The sequence below is a fragment of the Mauremys reevesii genome, linkage group 1, assembly GCF_016161935.1.
Source record: "Mauremys reevesii isolate NIE-2019 linkage group 1, ASM1616193v1, whole genome shotgun sequence".
NCBI lineage: Eukaryota > Metazoa > Chordata > Testudines > Geoemydidae > Mauremys > Mauremys reevesii.
In genome coordinates, this window is record NC_052623.1 from 169,627,183 (window position 1) to 169,646,618 (window position 19,436).

At 38.5% G+C, this 19,436-nt stretch overlaps 1 long non-coding RNA gene across 20 annotated transcripts in view; it reads right to left on the bottom strand.

The window, feature by feature from the left end:
- Nucleotides 1-7,176: 7,176 nt before the first annotated feature.
- The window catches only part of LOC120398883, a 43,194-nt gene continuing 30,934 nt past the window's right edge, over nucleotides 7,177-19,436 (bottom strand). For 14 of the 20 annotated variants that reach the window (XR_005594814.1, XR_005594817.1, XR_005594822.1 and 11 more), the window contains 4 exons: nucleotides 14,965-15,061; nucleotides 14,253-14,315; nucleotides 14,004-14,060; nucleotides 7,177-7,387 (listed from right to left, as the gene is read on the bottom strand). This is a non-coding gene — a long non-coding RNA (uncharacterized LOC120398883). Of the gene's footprint in view, nucleotides 7,388-8,358; nucleotides 8,539-8,677; nucleotides 8,771-13,979; nucleotides 14,061-14,252; nucleotides 14,316-14,964; nucleotides 15,062-18,698; nucleotides 18,916-19,436 lie in introns of those variants that run through there. The other 6 variants (XR_005594769.1, XR_005594772.1, XR_005594774.1 and 3 more) reach the window with 6 other exon arrangements.

Consider the following 19,436-nt stretch of genomic DNA (forward strand, 5'->3'; position numbering starts at 1 on the left):
GTGTTCTAGTGGCAGCTGGCCTGCCTGGCAATACGTTAATATAGTTATTTTTGTAATACAAGTAAAAGCTTTTATTTTATTAAGAAAATGTATTGCCACCTCTACATCCATCTTATAATGTGTATTTTGAATAATAAAGATAAACACAGGATAAGGCACAATTGACAAGTTGTATTCAACCACAATATCTCAGTACATCTATGTACATCAGTCAATAATGTAAGTGCACTGTTCCCCCACCCTCATTACATTAACAGTCATATCATCCAAAATAAAAATGTGGGACAGTCAATACCCTCCATTCACTATGTACAGTGACAGTACCCCTTCCCATGTCATTGCACCATGTGACAATGCCTCATTTACTGTAAATATTGCTGTACGAAAACATTGATAAACATACTATTTTCCCTCTTCCATTGGCCCATTCAAGTCCTTACTGTGGGAGCACAGAGCATCCTTGATGTCTGTTGCCCAGGTGCATCCTGTTCCAGCTATGACCAGGGCACTTTCTGGCTGAGTGTATCAGTTCAGGAATCCACTACTGTCATAGGGTGATTCAGGGGCAAATGGTTCATCCTTGGCTTCGCAAAGATTGCAAAGAGCACTGCAAGCCACAATAATGCAGGCAGCATTGATAACACTGGAATCCAAGTGGGATTTCAATCTGCCAAACGCACATTCAACCACATTCTACACCTGCTGAGGGTGTAATTAAACTTTCTTTTGCCAGGGCCTTTGAGATCAGGATGTGGTTTCAAAAGGCAAAGCAAAAGGGGGTACATGGGATCCCCAGAATAACAACGGGGACAGTAACTCCATTTATGACCATGTCATTTGGTGGGACTAGTGTCCCCAACCTATCCATGAATGTGGACTCCCAACCAATGGAAAACTTTGGCATTATGAACCTTTCCAGTGCAGCCCACACTGGCATCCATAAATCATCCACAAGGGCCTGCATAATAATGGAGTACCCTTTGTGGTTCATGTATTCATTTGCTCCCTAAGGAGGGCAAACTGTGGGCACATGAGTCCCACCAACGACCCTGGTATTGTTTGGAAAGCCCATTCTCTCAAAACCAGCAAATACCCAGGAATATTATTTATGCCTAGGTTAACTAGATGTCCCAATTTTATAGGGCCAGTCCCGCTATTTGGGGCTTTGTCTTATGTAGGCACCTATACCCCTCACCCCCATCACGATTTTTCACACTTGCTGTCTGGTCACCCTATTTATGCCCCCCACCACTGCGTACATCCCACACCTGACCGCTTCCATTCCTGCCACCACTTTATCCACAGTTGACTTTCCAATACTGAACTGATTAGCAATGGACCTGTAACAGTCTGGGATAACTAGCTTCCAGACAGTTATAGCAACCTTCTTTTTAACTGATATGGCCACCCTCATGTGTATGCTGTGATGCTGGAAGGTCGGGGCAAGCAAGGCAAGTTCTGGACCCATTGATGGTCATCCTAGGTCCGTATGACAATGTGATCTCACCAGCCTACACTTATGGCCCTGCTCCAGAAGTGTCAGTCAATGTAGGGGGCATCAGCAGCTATATTGAGAGTCATGAGAAGCATCAGCCAGTTCAAATCTTCCATCTGTATCATCTTCCTCCTCCTCTTTCTGTTCCATCATTAGCCATCATGGACTCAGTGGGTCAGAAAACACTGCCAAAGTGCCCATCAGCATCTCATGGAACCTCTGCCTGTTTCCTGAAACAGGAGCAAAAGACCAAGCAAAGGAAGTTCTTCCTCCATGTTGCTGGCTCCGGTTGCTGGGAGTATTCAGACCAAAATGATGGCTCAGCAGAATGTGTTGGTTCAGCCATATTGAACCACAAACAAAGGGCTCCAGCACCACATTTTGGGAGGGCAACAGGCAGTCTGGGATATGGTTGGTTGAACTTGGGTCTGCATACTGCAGTGGGGATGCTGAAGCACCAGTGTGGGGTGTGGGCTTGAAAATACTTATCTGAGAGTCACTAATGAGTATGGACGCTCAAGCTCTAGGCTTTCAAACCCAGGGTCTGCAGATTCAAATCCCATTAACTCTGAGCTTATGTTGCAGTGTAGATATACCTTCAGTTTCCCCATCTGTAGACAAAGTATACAATAATAGCTCATACTTGCCTTTCTAATGTGCTTTGAGATCTGAGAGTGAAGGAGCCAAATACCTAAATCCTTTTGTTTTGAGGATCTGTGCCTGTGAGTGCAGACAGTGAAATCCTGGCTCTATGGGAAGTCAATGGGAATTTAGCCATTGACTTCAATGGGACCAAGATTTCACTCAAGTATTATTAAAGAGACGCTCACTTCACTTCACTTCTTGACTCCTTTTCCCATTTACATGGGGGCAGAGATGCCCACATTCTTCACCACTCCTTCCGGCCCATGGACAAGTTCATAGATCTTGGAGATCCAGTCCTTTGCTCTTCAAACTTCTCCTGATAGAGTGTTTCCATTGTTTCCTTCCACATCCTTTCTTGCTGTCCCCTTCCTCCTATGGTTTTCTTTGCTGGGCATTCTTTCCCCATTCTTATCATATGTCCAGCCTGCCTGAAACATGCTCTCTCCAGCCTTTCTATCACTGAGAGTCCCAAGTTCATCTTCCCCCTAATTTCTTCCATGCACACTCTGTCTACCCTCCACTTGCTGTCAATTCTCCACAGTATGAGACATTGTCAAATTAAAAACCATATGCTGAAAACTTTACTGATACTAACATTTTATATTATTAAAAGAGGAAAGAAATTAAAGACAAGTTGTTGTTGTTTACGCTCTCTTTTATTTCTTTCAGCCTGGACAATGAAAATCAATAAAGTCATTTTTGTTTATTGCTAATTTTTCTTTCAACTTCTCAGTGCCATACTGTTTGGGTTTCAAACACTGCAGGGGGAATGTTTATTTGTTTTGGAACAACTGTTTTCTTGAATTTTAAAAACAATTCTGGAAATATTTTTGTTTGGGTTTAGGTTTTATAAAAGCTTGTTTTTACAGCATTTAAATTCTGGTCTCTGGTCTAAGTTTAAGTTGATAGGATCCTCAACTTATTCTTCAGTGACATACTAGGTACATGGCGCAGCACCAGAGGTATTTTTACCTTGCATACCGTGCCTAGTGAACTGGACAGCAATGAAGAATTTAGCTCTTTTGGTACTTTATTGCTGTGCAATATAAGATAATGGTAGTACCTGTATGCTCATACAGAAATCCATATGACAACAGTCCTCTGACATTTGATAGGATATATGTACAAAGATTCAGTTTTGAATACCCTTACTCAAATTGAATAGTACCTCACTCCTTGATTTCAATGCTAATACTTAAGGAATAAGGAATTTACTGTAAGTAAGGGTAGTAGGATCTTTCCTGCAGATACATACATACATACATACATACATACACACACACACACACAGAGCCACATGTAATCCATAGCTACAGAATCCATTCTTGCTCATGCCTTGTCACAGAATTGTGCTCCAGAAGTGAAATTTTAACTTGAAAAATGTTATCAACCAGATTCTAATCCCATTGACGCCAGTGAAAATCTGAAGAAATCCCACATCAAGTGTATTTACACCAGGCTAAAAAATGAAAGGAAAAACCAGGCCCTATGTTTCTAACCCTTATGGTTATGAAGAAAACCTTGAACACACAGAGTGTAAAACGATACACTGTTTCCTTTCTGAGTTTGCAAATAGCTTGGAAAAAAATACCTGAGAAGTATGAAATGACCTATTCATCTCCATGGTTTGTTCACTCCGAAATCTCAAGATAACATTAAATGTAAACATTTTAAACCATGTGATGATGATTTTAACAGAAATGTCTAGGTAATGGGTTTACCCCACAATTCCACACAGCCTGCCTAGGTGGCAAAAGCCCCAACTAGCCTTATGTAGCCACCAAAACTTCCAGCTCTCCCACACCCACAGCCCAATAACTTCAATGGTGCAATTATGCATTGTCAATACAAAAGTCAACAATATGTTGAAAACATGGAGACATTATAAAAACAAATTGAATTTAATATCAAAGTAAATAGCAGGGGGCTGCTGTTCTGATTACATTATTATTTTTAATCTTTCATTAAGTTCAAGTATCTATGTAAACGTTTAAATTAAGCTGCTGCAAAACCTCTAGTCTGATGCACCAGAGTATCATAGAATTCAAGGACCTTGAATTTAAGTTCCATTAGCCAGAGAGTAATTTGTATAATTATGCATATATGCATACATTTCATGATTTTGGCAAGCCCTTAGATATTGGACACCATGTAAGAAACAAAGGAGACCTTAAATGTTATGGCTCATTAGAAATTTTTATATTTAACTTATAATACATTTTATAATAGTATTAAAGAAAAATAATCTCTCTCTGAAGTCGAGGAAAGTTGACACAAACTAATCTACCATAAATATCTGAAATTTAAAAACATAGATGGCCAAATTCTGCTCTCAGTCATACAGTGACCTTGCTGAAGTCAATGAAGTTGCGCTGGGATAAGTGTGAGGAGCGTTTGGGCAGTGTTATGTATGCAGACAAAGCCATTCCAGTTTACTTTCTGGGTCAATCCATGTTGTGGTACTTACACATTAGTAATGTAGGTATATGGGCATATTCAAACACACCATAAAGCTAAAGATGAGCAGATATTTGAAAAAAAAGCTTTGGGTTTAATGCTGGTACTGAACTTAAGTCTAAATGATTCTGTACAACTTCTCTCTTAAAAATATATTCATGGGTCAGAGGACATGCAAGTGGCAGACTCATCACAACACTGTGTCAGAAACAAGAACCCACTGGAACATGAATGTGTAGCGTTTTTTGTTTGTTTGTTTGCTTTAATTTGTAAATCAAAAAAAGATCCCAGCCTACCACAGCTTTTCAGGACCTAGTTTGGGTTTGTTGACTCAGTATTTGGGCTGAGCCACAATCAGGAGGCACCTACAGTCACAGCTGATCTTTGAATGTTAGTACTTCAGCCATTTAAATACTTTTTCTAACAAATTTCCCAAACCCATAGTTTACATAGGGGGAAAAAAATCTGTAAGCAAACTGAGTGATTCATTCCTGGGCTAAGGATCTATATGCTTCATTTAAAGCCTGAAGCAAACTTTTGTAACGGAATTATAAACTCTTGGAAAATAGAGTTTTATAATGGAATTGCGGATAGACCCTAGTATATTTGAGCTGTGTAAAGGCAGTTACTTTGGCGGTGGGGGTGTAGAATTAAATGCTTAACTCAAAAATGGATGCATGACAGCTGGTCTGGAGTATCTCCACTTTAGCCCTGCTGCATACCCTTCTCTACTTGTTTCCTTTTCTGCAGGCAATAGCAGCCAGGTGATTCATGTACTGCATGCCTGTAAAATTAAGCTGGCTCTTTATTAAGAGAACTATTTACACACAGGCTGCAACTTGTGCCATGCGCATACAGACTAACTTCCTGGTAACTAATCCAAACTCTTCCCTCCTGCAACCTGTGCTCTTCCATTTAAGTTCCATACAGGTTGCTGTACCAGGGGTGTACAGAAGGAGTGAACAGGATCTGTCCAACCTAGCGCAGAATGTAGCATAGCCAATGTGCTATAGTTGGTTGCCTGCTTTCACATTGGGAATTATGGACCAACAGATCACTAGGGTGCACAACAAGTAGGTCTGCATGTCCCCGTGCAGGACTGGGCTCTCCCCAAGTTTATATATAGTTGTGCAGGAGTGCCATTTATTCACTGTTTACCATCAACAGACAGTTGGATTCTTGTAGGCTCAGAATAAACCAGATTTGTTGTCTGTCAGCCAGGAAGACAGCACCTTATCCATGAAATTCTATTTAAATCAACTAGCACTACAGATTTCTATCTGGTATGAAAAAAACAGTAAATAATATTTAGCTAATCATTAGTTTGATTGTTTTGCACAAATTCCAAAATATAATTAATATATATCTATACAAATCCTATTAATAAATTCAGTGTTAAGTAGAATTTAGGACACATTATAGTTTTTAATTAAATTATAGCCCTTGAAATGAATGCAAATTTTTTTTTATAAAATTCCTCTTAGTGCTTGAAACAGAAAGCATTAATTTTCCCTGCGTCTTCCTTTGTATACAGATAGACTTGCTGCACGATTATTGTTAAATCTCATTTGCAAGTCATGGTTAACTTGCTGTAGTCATGTCTCTCTATGCAATTCTCCTAGCTACTGAAACCACGAGAAAAATTTGGAGATGAGGGATTCAATTATGAAGTGCACGTTTGATTTTCAGATGTGAACATTTCTGCATGCACATGGGACTTTGCCTACTTTGAAGCCATATTTTACAAGTGACATTGGCTTATTAACAAAGAATGTAAGGCAAGGTTTAAAATATGAATCATTTCCATGTGATTCAAATAAGTGCTAAAACAGTTTAATTTAGAAGGGATTTGGTATATTCAGTTTATGTTCCTAATAATTTACAATTAACAAACATGACTGTAGGAGACTATTATTAATTACTTATATAACACAGGAGTGCACAGTGCTTTGCAAATATAAAGTTAGATGTAGGGCCAAATCCCAATTTCTTTATTAATTAATGAGATTATCCTTACTGGCTTTAACAGAGTTACTTGTGCAAGTAAAAGGGGAAAGTTTTGGCCTCTGTTCCCTGCTCCAAGTATTTATGCAAGCAATTAAAGGATGAAAGCAGGAGCAGGCAGAGGCACAGTTGATCAGCAGTGGAAGTCTGGGCAAATATAGTATGTTTTAAAAGAGGATTTGATGAAGGAGAGATGCCACACAGGAAGAAGGAGGCTGTGCCAAGTAGAGGGGGTGGCATGAAGGAAGGCACAAAGACAAGAGCAGAGGAAGTAGACAAGTGAGATCTCCAAGGATCTGTAACAGCTTTCAGGCTGGACCACAGTGAGCTTCCCGTAGGATCTGGAGTTCCTCTTGAAGATGTTCTGAGAGCGGAAAGATGTCCTCCACATTCCAATGAGACTTTGGGTCCCTTAAAAATGTTTCCACTAGTGAAGTGATATCTGTTTATTCCATCACCTTCCATTCATACCTTAGAGAGCCCATGTGTGGGGACATCTTGATACCAGGCTTGCAGTTTTCCCCATCCATTGCCTTACAGGGAGACTAACTAGAATGATCTTGAAAAGAGAAAAAAACGTTTGAAGAAAAGTCCTTTATTTGGCCAATGTGTTTCTATATTCCCTTGAAATTATATTTTGTTTTAATAAGGGCTTCCAATCACAGAGGCAAACTCTTCTGTTTAATGATTCAGTGATGGTATAATCCTGAGCATATACTATATCCCAGTCTGTTGTCATGGAAGTGATTGTAAGACGGCTTCTCTGCAGCATCAAGAGAAGACAGTCTAGGAGGAATCAAAATTCTTGTCTAAGTATAAACAGCACCAGGATAATTAGCATACACACTAAAATAATTTTGAAACAGCTGTAAGGTAAAAGGATTTTATTTTTAAATGTATTTATCAGACACTCTCAGTACCTGTACATAGTTTAAAAATAAGATACACAATGTACTGACCAAAGTTAGTCTTAAATAGACTCCCCCAGAACAAGCTACATATGAGCATCTCTGCCAGTCCCTCAGGCAAGCCCTGAGAAAACATATGGGCCTTATACTGTGCCCTGATGGTCAATAGACCAATGGGAGAAGTAAATTCCAGAGCTGAGTATCCTCCACCAAGAAAGCACTGCTTCAACAAAAGCACCCTGACTGGTCTCAGCTGTCATGATTGTCCACAATGGCAGAGGCAATTCCTAGGCAGATAAGACTCAAATCGCATAGGGGTTCATCAGTCAAAATCAGTACCCGATATTGCGCCCAGAACCACACAGGAAGTCAAGGTAGATTTTGGAGGAAAATTGTAATGTACTCTCTGTGGCTAGCATTACTAAATAAACAGAGTATCTGCATTCTGCACTATATATATAGCTTACAAGTGGTGCTCCTGGGTAACTCCATTTAAATGCAAACTTGATATATCTGAGTTTTCTCCAGTATGAAAATCCTTTTCTAAAGTATCCCTTTTTTTACAATAGCTCAGACAGACAGTTTAAAGCACTTTCTCACAGAGCTTGTTGGCATCCTGCTCAGAGCTGCCAACGGTCAAGTCACATTTTGGTCTGCATAGGGATCTTTTAATGTTTCATGGTTTTCTTTTATATACCACCACCAGACTACTTTAACTCTAGCTTTCTGGCATCAGTGACTAAGACTGCCGCAGTGTGGTAGCAGCAAGACTGTGAAGCTACTCATAATTTCACTACAGCAAAACCTGGCCAAAACCAAATGTTAACTCATCACTAGTTTGCCACTTACTCAGCAGAATGTTTACTCCCATCTGTGCTCTGGTTCTCGTCAGGTTTTTTGTTTGTTTTTTATTTTATTCCCTGAAGTAGTAGCTATAAACTTCATTCTCTGCAGAGATCCAGAAATTCTCAAACACTGTAATTATCCCATTCAGTTTTTAGAGAGGTCAACAGCACCAGAAATTAAAACCTGTGGGACAATAAGCAATTTAGAATGTTTGGCCACTGTCTCCACCCCCATAACCAATGTTAATTAAGGAACCCTTTACCCAAGGTTTTGTTAGCATCTCTCTCATTTTTACAAGGAGAAAGAGATGGGTTTCTCTAACCTTAGTTGTCTTCCTTTTTGTCTCCTTTGTGGCCACTCAGCCCTTCCCTTCCCTACCCACCTGGTGCAAGAGCGGGATTTCCTCTGAACACTCCTAGAAGAGGGAGAGGACGAGTCACTCAATGCTGGCAGCATGGAAGTTGAATGGATATTAAAATGGATGGCAGAAAACCAGACTCAGCAGAAGCAACAACAGTTTCTTCAATGGTTGGCTGCCCAGCTGCAACAGCAGTAGCCAGTTCAGCAGATGGTGCCGCCACAGCAGCAACAAAAGCAAACAGCAGCGGCTGCAGCTACAGGCAGGCAGCCCAATGGCTGGCACTCCAGACCATAAGTACTACCAGATGTGTGCTGGCCACATGCTGGCAGCAGGCAATGGCAAGCTCAGGCATGATGTCCAGGCTTGAAGCTTTGCTGATCCTGCTGTTGCTTCTGGACCACCTGGAATCAAAATGATCAATGATGGAATCAATTTTGAAATTTTTCAAGCAGTTTTATCCTCTGTAATATCTGCCCTACAGAAGTAGCCAAACAAAAAATTTTCAAACCAAAAAAAATTTTTTTCAAAAAAACAACCATTTTCTCAAAGCTCAACTCTCACTGAAGCTCTACATGCTGCTCTCTCAAATGACTGACTGACTTTTGAAAATGGGACTACTTAGGTGTGACTGAGCTTTTAGAAATTTTTTTAATTTACTGCTTTGGTGCTTACTGATGCTATGACATGCAGATGTGATGAAGTGATTGGAATACATGGATTGGTTCACATGGATCATTTGACTGGATCTACAGATCTCAGGCATCAAAGCACAGCAGCAAAGCAAAAGTGAAGAAGGGGAAGCTCTGTTTATAGATCTTTCCCCAGCCAAACTGGAGTTGGGGTTAGAAATAACTACTGCTCTGATAGTAGGAGAAAACCTAATCCCTGAGCAGAAAGCCAAGACTGTCCAATTAATGGCAAAACCTTTTCACTGTGTTTTTGGTGCTGGTAGGATGATGACATGAAATAAATCACCTTATTGAAAAAAAAAGAAAAAAAAGTGAAAAACACTACATCTCAAAAAATGGAGTTTGCTTGCAAAAAAAAAAAAAAAAAAAAGAGTCAGAGGTCACTGAGACAGCTCATAGCATATGGTAAAACTCCATGGTCCTCATCCCAAAACCTGATGGGTCCAAGAGGTTCTGCATCACCTTCCCCCACATTCCTCCAGTGCTGCTTCTTAGGATACAGAGCCTTCTTATCACTTCTTACAGCTAGTTATTAAAAAAAAAAAGAAAAAAAGAAAAAATCATTCTCAGGGCCTTCTCTTCTGCTGACAGTCTGAGGCCCTGTTGGCCTATAATGCAATCCTGTTAAATCTGGGGCTGTTGGGATGGTGATCCAATCTATCACCTCAGAAGGGAAGAGAGAAAAGGATATAAAAAGAAAAATTTTTTTGATAGTTTTCTGTCTCTAGTATCAATATTATTATCAATAGATACAACTGAAGAACTGTATAGATGTAGTTGTTGTAAATCTGTTGTGATGTATGTGTGTGTAGATGTAGTTGTGAAATCTTGTCTGTATTTGTTTGTTGTTTGTTTATTTTCTGTCTTGTTTGGTAATTGTGTCTTCTTTCTCTGTCTATAAATGTTTAATTTGTGCTGGTAATTAATAATTAAGGTGGTGGATATAATTGGTTTAATTATGTTGTTACAATATGTTATTTAGGATTAAATAGGTAAATTATGAATTTTATTAGGTATAATAAAAAAAATAAATATATATAAAAATAGGAAAACAGGAAGGTTAGTAAACAAAACAAAAAAAAAAAAGGAACTTGGATTTAATCTTGAGTTTCACCCCCATAAAATTTGATTTTGTTGTTTCTCGACGACTTTTGACTTTTGTTCTGTGTTCATGCGAGGAGGAGGACCAGGGAAGTGTGAGAGGAAAGGAATCTCTAACACTGCTCTGCTCTGTGCTCTCTCTCATCTTCTGTTGTGACCACCCAGCCCCCCCCCCCTGATGCCTGAAAGATGCGAAAGATACATACTACTACTAGCATTTGCCAGCTGCACACACAAAAAAAACAAAATCATGAGTCCCCAAAAATCAAGGATTGATTTAAAAAAAAGAGATTTTTTTTTTAAAAATTTTTAGTTTGTTTTTTTTTTTTTTATTTTTTTTTTTTCTTAAAATTGGTTGGTTTAATTTGTTTGTGACTAAAGAAAAAAAAAAGAAAGAAGAAAGAAAGAAATGGGGGGGGAGAAAGAAAAAAAAAAACAACAAAAACAACAACAACAACAGTGAATATTGGCAATATAGTCCCTACCCTCATATGTTCATATCTCATAGGTTAGATGCAAAAAAGGAAATTAACTTTCTTTCTGAATGTCATTAACTGCAGTGTCTCCATGTTTAGAAACTTACATTTGCTAAGAGTCAATGACCCTATAAAAACTTTTTCTTCATTTTAGGGTAAAAGGTCATAGTACAGAATAATATTTGATTGTTACACAGCCTCTTATCTCTTGAAACATATAAGGACACAGTCCAAAGCAATGAATTAACATTATATTAAAAAAGAAGAAGATATGAGTAAGTTTTCTATGTCTGAATTTGTATGCCTATCTGTTTCTACATATTACTCAAATCAGCTGGTGATAAATTTACACCTTTTCTAACTACATCTATGTTCAATAGATCTGATTCATGTGGAATCTCCATCATTGGAGATTTTTAAGAGCAGGCTAGACAAACACCTGTCAGGAATGGTCTAGGTCTAGGTAATACTTAGTCCTGCCATGAATGCCAGGGATTGGACTAGATGACCTCTCAAGGTACCTTACAATCCAATGATTCTATGATTCAGTAACTTGTCAAAAATACTTATTTTCCAGCATTAAAATATTGTGTCTGGTAATTACATTAGAAGTTTAAAGATGGATAATTAAATGCAAAAATTAAATGAATGCAACTTAAAGTTGGGAATATAAATGCAAAAAATCAGTATTTGGATTGTTGTTTATGCCATTAAATGTGGTCCATAATATATAAGATCCTGCAAACATTTGATCACATAAGCCCTTACTCATGAGTATGCCTGTCAAATGTAATTGCACTATTCACATGAGTGAGGTTTTGCAAAATCAGACCCTAAATATGTACAGTATGACCAAACTAATGTTAATGTGGAATCTTAATTTCTAAATTTCCTGACTTCTGTATATTCAAGTCATGATTCAAAGCCCACAGAAGTCAGTGGAAAGACTCCAACTGGCAGTGAATAAGGCCCTTAAATCGTCAACCTAATTATTACAAGTAGGCTTTTTTAAAATTTAATTTGCCCTTTTAAAAAAAATAAGAGCTAAAAAAGAGGAGGCAGAATAAAAGAGAGAAGGAGAAGAGAATAGTGCTGTGTTTGTGTATGTATTTGACTGAAATATCACACAAAGGCATATTTGAATATGTGGAGACATCAGGTTGGTTGTTATAATGCCCATAGATAAGGCGGGTATTATTATAATTCCTGCATCTGATCCTGTAGAAAATGTACTCTTCCCCAGGCAAAAGTACTGATGGATGGGTGGACTCTGAGGTATCATGAAAGATTTGGCAGATGGGCGGTATTAGCCACAAAACCTTTGGTCTTGTCATCACTGCAAAAAACCATGTTCTTAACTCAAGCTAACTCGATTTTATTTTCTGTAGTGAAGACAAGGGGGGGAAGTCGTGAGGGTGGTTTATGATGGAAAGGGATTAGGAGGCTGGTCATGGTCCTGTCATAAGATTCAGAGAGGGAGGGGATCAGTCTTGTAATTGAAGTTAAGAAGTTGGTACTGTAAGAAGAGGTTGGTAACTGTGGTGAGGGCCAGTGGGGTGCGGTTTGGTTTCTTTGATCATGTGACCCTAAGAACCTCTCAGTGCCAACTGGCAATGGGTTCACTGACAGGTCTGATAAACTCACTATACCTAGCACCCTGCTTTCATGGTAGTATATCCATAAATGTTGTTATGCAAGATCTTAAATGAAAGCCAGGACCATGCTGATCATTGATATCATTATGAAGTATATGTACAGATACTATGTAAAAAGTTATAAATGTACAATGAAAATATGTTCCTAAAGTCTGAATCAAGGCAGGATTGACAAACAGGTTTCTGTCAGACAAAGGATGTATATTCACCTGTCTGCCTCAGTTCATATGTAAATTGAGCATTGTAAGGCAGCACCAGGGAAGGCCCATTTGCATACAAAGTCAACACAAGGATGTGAAGTCAACATGGAGTCAGCACACTAGGGAATAAACCCTGGGGGTCATCCTGACTCTGGGGACAAAACAACGAGTTTTGGGGATATAATGAGACAGCAAAAGGACACCTCTTTATCCTGCACCTGGTTGGAATCACTGTAAAGGACGTGTAGGTGAGATAAGTCTGCTTTTCGACAATGGTTAGCCTGTTAAAGTTTAGTCACTAGAAAGCATTATGGATTTTGTATAAGCTTTCTGTTTTCATAGTCCTTACTCACTATGTCTTAAATCTTAACCTTTGATAATACACTTATGATTGTTTTCATTATAAAGATATCTCAGTGCTGTGATGTTATGTAGGAGATGATCCTCAGTTGATTCAAACAAGCTGCTGTGCACACCATCCAGTATTTCTGTAAGTAGCCAGTGACAGGGGCTGGATATCATAAGGGAACACTACAAAGGGACTCAGGGACTGAGGTGCATCTATTGTTAACCTGCAAAGTAAAGTGAGGGCAAACACTGCACTGAAGAGATTGTCTGGGATGGCTATGACATTCCAGGGTGCAACCCAGACCAGTGAAGGGCTGTGTCCCCATTTGCCCTGTCTCACAATGCTTTGCTGCTGTACCTCCCAACCTTGGCTCCTCACAAACACCCAAACAGCATGCAGGCCACACCCTGAGTGTATGTGTATAGCCACAGCCCTGGTCCAGCAACTCTGATTCCAGCAGCCTGTCGGCAAACACTAGCTACACTCTGCTTACTACTTGCAAGGTGACCCCAACACACTCCCAGTCTCAGATTTCCCCCCGAAAATGTGTATCCTGCACTGTCCAGCCCTCTCCTGGACAGTCCAGATATATTAGGTCTGTAGCTCTTAAAAAGGGGGATCAACTGCTACTTTAAATGGAGTTATCCAAGCAATTTATAACACTGGGTTCATTTTGACTAAAGCACAAAAAACTATAAAGAGATTTTAAGTGAGTACAAGTAATGAGACATTAAAGTCAGAAATGGTTTCAAGAAAAATAAAGCTAAAATGCTTTATACTTAACAAACCATACTTGGTTTAAGATGAAGTCACATACCACATTTCTAGTAACACTGCTGACCAAATTCTCAAGTCCAGTGGCTATTTCTTGTATCTTTGTAGGTGAAAAGAGAGAGAAGAGAATAGGGAGAGATAACTTGGGGTGTTTTTGCCCCTCACTTTTATAGCCCAGTCCCCCTTTGAGATACTTTTCCAGAAGGTTACCCCTCAAAGCAATATTTATTCAAACAATAAAGAAGGCAACATTGTCTGGTAGTGAAAAAGAATGTACGCTGTTTCTTCTCACCTCTGTTTGCTGAAGTAAAGATTTTCCTTGTCTCCTGTCTCCCTCCTTTACTATCTGAGGACCCTGTTTACAACGTACATGTAAACTGAGGTAAACACACATTCCTTTGTTCAAGACCTGCTTAACCAGTTCTGCCTAATCGGTATTACTTGGATTTGAACATGTGCCATCAACATCATTCTGGGAACATTCAAAATTTTACATATAATGTTGCTACATGCATTTCATCATGATATTATTGACCAGTGAATGATTCATTTTCAAATGACATCTCTCAAGGCATATTTTGTACTAAGATTATTACAATAATGTGTAGGGTTTGATTACAGGGGTGCATTCAGTCACAGTGGCTTAAACAGTGTTATCGGGGAGCAGACACCCAGTTAAGCATCAGCAAGTCTTTTTTGCAGGAGGCAGGGAGACAACAAGGTGACTCACAGTCCTGGGCACCCTGAGAACCATCACAGATTGGTCTGAACATATTGGTGTATTTGAATATCCAGGCAATAGGTACACAAATTCTTGTTCTCTATATGACCCAAAATATGATGAGCCATTATAAATGAGTGAAATTTTGAATAGATATCTGGGGAAAAATGGGGAAGGCTAGATCAGCCTGGCTTCTTCTGGAAGAAGGAAGATATATGGAGGATAACATTTCTAACCCTCCTTCCCTCCACATAACCCTTCGCCCCATATGCGCACCGCTCACCTGGCAACTGAAGGAGCCTAGCAGATTTGGTGGAATTTCTGCTCACCATCTCAGCCAAGTAAATTCAGATTTTACATATTCTTAGGTGCCGTGCATTCTGTAACACAAATCATCAGAGCAAATAAAATTTTAGTTGAACGTGCAATATGATGATCATCAGTTTATAAAACAGACCATAAGGAGTGATGGCTAGCCATGGTGTGATGCAGGTCCTGTTTTTCAAGGCAGGTGCTTCCAGATAAATCCATTGTATCATGCAAAACTATTAGCCCTTCAGGCCTAGGGTTGCACAGGCTTTAAAATCACTGTTGATGAAAAACATCATCACCATGACCTAGCTGGCTGAGTTTATAAGGAATGCTCAAATGCAGGATTCTTGTCAGTGCCCTGCAGGCCCATTAAAATGGAATTGGATTGGAACATGGAGATATGGTACAATGTGTGCACATGCATATTCAACATCATGAACAGGTGTACAGTTCCAGCAAACCTGAAAGCCCCTCACATAAATAGGAAGACTGTACCTCACAATCAAAATTAGTATGAAAAACCAACCACCTGTCTGACAGAGCCAGTAAAGATTATGGAGAAATATTATGAGGAAATACCTAGTTATTAAATATACTGCAGCATTTTCAATCACTTACAGTTTTCAGTTAGTATATGTAAGCATTTTATGGAAAAGCAAGTCCCCTGAATTATTATAATAACCCTACCTTAAGAACACATACAGATTAAAAAAAAAACATAGTTTTGTCTAGAAATAAACAGAATAAGTATTCTTAAAGGGATCAAAAGCAAATATGATTATATTTAAAGGCTGATGTTCAAAATGGGCCAAATTCTACAAACCCTTACTCACTTAAGTAGCCCTGCTGAAGTAATGAGACTACAATACTTGTGTGCATAAGGACTACTGCTATAAAGGTTTAAAGGATCCAAACTCTGTGGATGAAATCCTGCTTCCATTGAATTCAATGGGAGCTAGGCCATTGGCTTCAATGAGGCCAGGATTTCACCAATGTTTCTAATTAATAAGGAATATAAAAAAAGATTCCAGCAAAGTTTGACAGTCAGCACAATAACAACAACAAACACAACAACAGCAACAAAAAACAAATCTGCATTAACCTGGAGTTAAGGTTGTCAATATCCATTTCTAAATAATAGATTACTAAAAATAAAGGAAATCCTGAGATAAGTTTCTCTCCCAAATGTTAGAAATAATATACTCTTACATAATATTTCAATCAATACGCTTAAGTACAAATAAGAAACCAAAAAATTACATAGCAATCTTTAACTCTGTCCACAATATGAGTTCAATTTCCCAGTACACATAACTATATTTGTATGCTTACATGATACCTTTTCTGAAGAACTTTATATTCATAATCATAATTTTACATCATATCTCAAATTTGTAGGTAAACATTTGCTACTGAAAATAGAGCTTCACTAAAGTTATGGGTACATCAGAAAACATTCTTGCTATATATATATATATATATATATATAACCACATATATAACCACACCATGGCCAGAATTTTGTAAATACTACTAATAGTAGAGATATGCTTGACTTTACTAAGTGTTTTCAGGATTGGGGCCAAAATAGTTATTGTAGCTGCAAGAAATGCTCTTCATAAATGTATAACAAATTAAAAGAAGTATCTGATTTACATTTGTTTAATGAATTTTAAGATAACTTTATACTTCAGATTTTATACTTCCATTTTCACACCTACATCTATGGTATTCCTACACAAAATAATGCATTAATCTTGAATTAATGACAGATTTAAGAGGATATCCAAACAACACTTTTGACATATAAACGTCTTAATTGTTCCTTGAAATACAATATTACATCTCTGAAAATCTAGTGTCTCAAGTTGGGCACATAAAAATGAAGACACCCAAAATTAGAGCCCACTTGAAAATATAGACCCAAGTGAATTGCCCAAGTTCACAGAGCAAGTGGCAACATTGGGAACAGAACGTAGGAATCATAAACTCATAGAATTATAGGACTGCAAGGAACCTCAAGAGGTCATCCAGTCCAGTTCCCTGCGCTCATGGCAGGACTAAGTATTATCTAGATCATCCCTGACAGGTGTTTGTCTAATCTGCACTTTAAAATCTCCAATAATGGAGATTCCACAACCTCCCTGTGTAATTTATTCCATTGCTTAAGTATCCTGACCGCTAGGAAGTTATTCCTCATGTCCAACCTAAACCGCCCTTGCTGCAATTTAAACCTATTGCTTCTTGTCCGATCCTCAGAAACAAAGGAGAATAGTTTTTCTACCTCCTCCTTGTAACAACCTTTTATGTACTTGAAAACTGTTATGTCCCCTCTTGGTCTTCTCTTCTCCAAACTAAACAAACCCAGTTTTTTTCAATCTTCCCTCATAGGTCATGTTTTCTAGACCTTTAATAATTTTTGTTGCTCTTCTCTGGACTTTCTCCAGTTTGTCCACATCTTTCCTGAAATGTGGCACCCAGAACTGGACACAATACTCCAGTTGAGGCCTAATCAGCATGGAGTAGAGTAGAAGAATTACTTTTCATGCCTTGTATCAGTGGGGTCGCCGTGTTTGTTGGTTTTTACAGATCCAAACTAAGAGTCCTGTGGCACCTTATAGACTAACAAACGTATTGGAGCATGAGCTTTCGTGGGTGAATACGAAGTGGGTATTCACCCACGAAAGCTTATGCTGCAATACATTTGTTAGTCTATAAGATGCCACAGGACCCTTTGTTGCTTTTTTCATGCCTTGCTTACAACACTCCTGCTAATACATCCCAGAATGCTGTTTGCTTTTTTTGCAACCGTGTTACACTGTTGGTTCATATTTAGCCTGTGATCCACAATGGCCCTCACATCCCTTTCTGCAGTACTCCTTCCTAGACAGTCATTTCCCATTTTGTATATGTGCAACTGATTGTTCCTTTGTAAGTGGAGTACTTTGCATTTTTCCTTATTGAATTTCATGCTATTTTCTTCCGACCATTTCTCCAGTTTGTCCAGATCATTTTGAATTTTAATCCTATCCTTGAAGGCACCTGCAACCCTTCCCAGCTTGGTATCATCCACAAACTTTGTAAGTGTATTCTCTCTGCCATTATCTAAATCACTGATGAAGAGATTGAACAGAATCCAAACCCAGAACTGATCCCTGCAGGACCCCACTTGATACAGCCTTCCAGCTTGACTGTGAACCACTGATAACTACTCTCTGGGAACGGTTTTCCAACCAGTTATGTAACTCCATCTAGGTTGTATTTCCCAGTTTGTTTATTGATTGCCAGTCCCCTATTCTAATCATATTTCCTATATCAGTGCAACATATCCTAGCCTTTTTCAAAGACAGTTTTCTGATTTGAAAAAAAAATCCACATTAAATTATTTTATATGAAGGAGATTTTCAAAGGCTCAAATGGCTGTGAGGCAGTTAATTGCCATTGGAAATCAGTGTGAGTTAGGTGCCTAACTGCCATCTATGGATCTGAAAATCTGCCTCAATACTATCGGAAAGAAGATGGTCACCATAGCTTTGGAATCTTTCCCAGAAATGGTTTCTGTACAGGTGGCCAAACACTTTTAGATCTATCAATGGGATTGCAAATTACTAAGGCACACATTATCACAAAGATAATTTTTAACATGGCATCCTACATTTAAAATTATTGCTCATAATTATGTATCTGTCACACTAAACCTCTCACCACACTCCCTTCTCTATCCTTGAATGCTCTTCTGATTTCAGTAAATAAAGATGATCTCAGGGTATGTAAAGTCATATTTTTCTTGGTGTTAACATTTCTACATGTCATTTAATACTAGATAATATACAGTAGCTCACTCAGTAGCAGCTTCAAGCAGCATTAGGAAATGAGGCAGACATTCAGGAGATCCTTGTTTGTGATTGGTCACATTACCACACTAATGCCTGCATATTAATATAATCCAAACAATGGGTTATGCAAATTGGTATTAGTATTTAGTTGCCTAGCAACAGCAGAGTGGATACAGAAAACAAAATATTGCTATACCACTACAATGAGCTCTCAAAAGAGACAGCACTGCAAAATAAAAAGACAAAATATACATACTCATTTTAAAATGTAAACAAAATCCTGAAAAATTAAAATTATTACTGTATTTTCATTAGATGCACAAAGCTGAGGTTAGGGGGAGCTAGATGCTTTAGGTGAGAGGAAATGGGATTATTGAGCCTTTCACTTCCAGATCTCTGTTCAAATCTAATCCAGGAGTCTTGTTCTGCATTTCTTGAACATTCTGAATTTTTATTGTAGTTATGGAGGTATTTAGCATAAGCAATGCCAGATCAGGCCCCAGGTCAGCAGTTACCAAAAACTGTTACATATCTGATGGTTATTTGGAGGTCTATGTGGTCTCAGTCCAAGTGTCCTCAGGAAAAATTTTCAAAAGCACCTAAGCAT